The sequence below is a fragment of the Solanum tuberosum genome, unplaced genomic scaffold (genome assembly GCF_000226075.1).
Source record: "Solanum tuberosum cultivar DM 1-3 516 R44 unplaced genomic scaffold, SolTub_3.0 scf00069, whole genome shotgun sequence".
Lineage (NCBI taxonomy): Eukaryota > Viridiplantae > Streptophyta > Magnoliopsida > Solanales > Solanaceae > Solanum > Solanum tuberosum.
Window position 1 is genome coordinate 37,044 of NW_006238995.1, and position 4,284 is coordinate 41,327.

The window sequence follows — 4,284 nt, forward strand, 5'->3', positions numbered from 1 at the left end:
AACAAAAGTACTTCAAATTTTAAAAGGTAAATGATAGGTTCCACATTAACTTTGCTTTAGTAAAAAATAGATTTTGGTATATTGAAAGCAAAGTTAATGTGGAACCTATCATTTACCTTATAAAATTTGAAGTACTTTTTTTACCGCATCTTTAAGGGCCATTCTCTAAAACTTGTGTGCAGCTTCTCTTGCGACTAGAACTAACAAAAAAGGCCCACCAGCAACCGTTGCACAATTGTAGAATAGAAAGAATTCTCCCCGACAACTAGGATCATCAGCAACATAGCTAAATATATCAACATTGGAGTCTCAAAACACATACGGGAATAACATTGCAACCTTATTTAATAGTCCAAAACCCAATCTTTTTATTGTGTCCAGCTTTTATTGAGGCAACTCTGGAATGAATGTGATCAAACCACTCTTCAAAACTATGAGAAGAACGGTGCACAATGCCATATCTCCCTCAAATAATTGGCCTCCGGTAATCACATTCACACTATCTCTACCATAACGAATGAAATAAACAATTTTTCAAAAAGAATAGGCATATTTTCAGCCAGAGCATGAACTAATCTTCCATTTCCACCGAGCAAGAAGCAATGATACCCTCCCATATCATAGGGGTCATCTTTGTCCCAATATGCTAAGGAAAGATGTGAAAGTAAACTTGCATTTTCATATTCCAGATTTGCCAAATGCCAGTTAAACAAGCTCATCTCCTCAGCATTCATCGCAACACCAGAATACTTTCGCAAAGTCTTCGATCCCTCTCCAAGAGAAAAAACTTGAGATAATTCTTGTCTAACCTTGGTTGCCTTGTCCAAAAGTACATAGTAAGCAGCCTCTAATTTTTTATCCAAATACTTATCTACGTCCTTTCCATCAGCACGATAGAGTGGACATTGATCTCTCACCTTATGAAGTGTATACGACAACCATCGAGCCAACAGACCAAGTAGATTTCCTAGTGTATACCTGTCAAAACATTCCCTCCTAGATCAGCAACTGCCACCTTATTCCATCCTTCCATCTTTTTTGTATACACATATCCACCTGCACGCTTTCGTCCCTCCAAAACAATAACCTCAAACCCTAATAACATCAGTTGTCGTGCAGCCGCCAACCAAGCAAGACCTGCGCCAATAACAATCACTCTGTCTTTACTTGGCGCAGCTGGAATCATGTTCTTAATTGTCAACGCCAACCCAAAATTAATATACTTGTATGATAACAATTAGTTATAGGCAGAACCCAATAATTCATTATACTGTTTAGGTATAACATCACCAAACATTTCGTATGTCACCTAAATCGATACATTTTCACGCCATTTTGTAATAATGTGATTGCTAATTAAAATATAGTGACATTGTTTTATCCCACCAACTACACCAACAACCCTAGCTTCAATTTTCTCATCCTTTAATGAGTCAGACGGAAATTCAGCCGTTAACGCAACTAAAGCCTCAGAAGTTGACTCATTTTTTATACAAATAATCTCATCCGGAACAACTCCCCTTCTCGAATCTTTACTTCTAACCACTTTAGAATCACATTTCTATTAGAAAAATCAGAACATTTCACTTGAGTTTTGCTAACTTTACCTGAAGAAGATGAAGAAACCAATGTTGATTGTTCTTCATTGACATTACCGAGAAAACCATTGGACACCTGATCTAAAGATTGTTTACTGTCTGATCTACCTTGTCTTCTATTCATAGCAAGAGATGAAAATGATTCAGTATCAAATCAGATTTAAAAGTAGGGTTAGAATTTGTAACTTAACTGAAATTGGAAGTGAAATCAAAAGTTTGAGTTAGACAAATGAATTGGGGACTGGACAGGGATTTTGTTGATGGATTTTTATGCTTTCTGTAACGGTTTTCTCAACAGGGAAGAAGATGACCGGATCGGAGAAGATGAAAATGGACGATTGGAGGAAGATGGGTTTAGGTTTTATGGATTGTTTCAACTTTTTTTCTTGGTTGTAACGAAGTGAAGATGAAAGGAGAAAGATAGTTGTTTTGGTTCTTGAAAATGGAGGAGAAAACAAGGTGAAATATAAAAACAAAAAGACAAATATATGCATGGCATTTAATGTATTTTTGACTTAATTAAATTCATCCTTATTATTTTAGTTTAGTTTTTGTTACATCCTTGTAATTTTCATTTAATCAAAAATACCTTTTAAATTTATAAAATATAACCAAAAACATACTTTTATTTATTTTTTCGTCCTTCTCAAACTTCAATAAATTCAGTTTTAGATTTGATATATTTAAATATTTAAACTTCAGATTAGAGACTATTGAGTTTCTTTTTGGAACTCAGAATAAGAAACACAACTGAATTCAGATTTCAAGAAAACAGCGATAGAAATCTCAAACATCTTAATTCAGTTAGTGAAACGTTATGTTTAGATTTCTATCGTTGATTTCTTGAAATCTGAATTCAGTTGTGTTTCTTATTCTGAGTTCCAATTCCATAACCGTTGAGATTTTGACTTCTATTATGTAAAAATATTGATTCTAAATTGTTGTTCATGTTTTGTATCACATGAACCCTATTTGTTTATAAAAAGTCATGTTTATAAAGATAATTATATGAGATTTCTTATACATCAATTTCGGAAAAATGAAGAAAGAAAACTTTCTGCCTCTTCATAATGCACACAGTATGAGGAGTAAGCAAAGGGATCCTTATCCTCATTGTGTAAGTGAACTAGAAGTTGTACTCAGAATGATCAGTTGAACAAACATTTGTGTTGCCGGGCTCTTTAGTCTATCTGAAAGCATTAAACAATAACAGAGTGAAAATAAATGAAAACTCAGTATTTAGTAGAATATAATCCCCTTATTGAATTTAAAACATAATGGCTTAGGATTATGAATGGGAATATACAAAAGAAATCCCACTTAAAAAGTTGTCGAAAACCTTCCACAAGGCCATCTACAGTTTATGGTTTGATCTACAGACCGTAGATCCCATCCATGGAATTCATATTGAAGTTTTAAGGCTAAAAGGTTCATTCTACGATACCAAACTACGACCCATAGATGGGGTCTATGGGAATTGGACCCCAAACTACGACCCATAAAAGGGTTTTGTAGTTCACTGACTCAGAAAACATTGTTGTGGTAGTCTCTGGTAAAATATTCATAACGTTTTACTCTGAACTCAAAATGAGGCAAACTTGGTGGAGTTGGAAAAAGGACTCAATTTGATTGGTCATGGGTCACCTAATTCATTATGTGCTAAGAGATATGATCGTTTGAAGTTGACCTAAGTAGAACTTTACATCAAAACTTAATCGGTAAGGAAGCTTACAACTCAACCATGTGCAAGAGGATTTTTGTTACCTTAATTAATATCAAAATTCATTCCCATACTAAATAATAGACCCTAACACCTACGGAAAGTTTAAGAATCACCCGATACGACCTTATACGCAAATGAAGGAACAGTTCGGGACTTAGCTTAAAAAATTTAGTGGATGTTACACTCCTCTTGAGTCATTTATGCTTCCCTTCTAGGTTTGGCTAGTTCAACCAAGACATTCTCGAGGGGAACTCTCAGCTTGCTCTGTTTAGTCTGCAATATTTCACAGCATAAGTTAATCCATCTTCAACATCGAAGGAAACAAATCTAGTTTTCTCCCATCTTTTGTTAGTATGAACTCTTGGAATATCATTAAAAAAATGAATATCCATAATAGTAGAAACCACACCTCAAATGAGGGAACAAGAGCAAACACTTCATCAACATATTCTAAATGAATAACAAGAATGTTCCATGCACATAACATTTTTTAAATACAAGATCAAAAGGTATTTTGATATATTCCACATATCTTTATTTTTTAGCTCCTGTTTGACAACAATTTTTGTGTCTGGTAAGTTTTTCAACACGCGGCCAAAAGGTCATGATTTGTGCCTTGTAATGACAATAATATCGGTTGAATAGGCTCATTATTCGTCATGGATATGATTCTTGTTTTTTCTTCTCTTCAAATTTGATGTAATTCATCACAATCTTATTATAATATTTTCAATATGATTTTATTAATTAGCTTGAAATACATGTGCACGTATTCGAAAACTAGGATAAAAATCATGAAGCTGGAAAATTAATCAAACACAAATTATCTAAAGTGACTACATCATACATGGTATAACTCTATTTGGATAATTATCTAAAGTTTTTTGGGAAAGGTAAAAGGGTTTGATATACCCCTCAACTTTGTCATTTAGAGCTTGTATACCCCTCGTTATGAAAGTGGCT

At 33.9% G+C, this 4,284-nt stretch overlaps 1 pseudogene; it reads right to left on the reverse strand.

Annotated features, from left to right (window-relative positions):
• Positions 1-117: 117 nt before the first annotated feature.
• LOC102591650 (protein FLOWERING LOCUS D-like) lies at positions 118-1,722 on the reverse strand (annotated as a pseudogene).
• Positions 1,723-4,284: the final 2,562 nt, after the last annotated feature.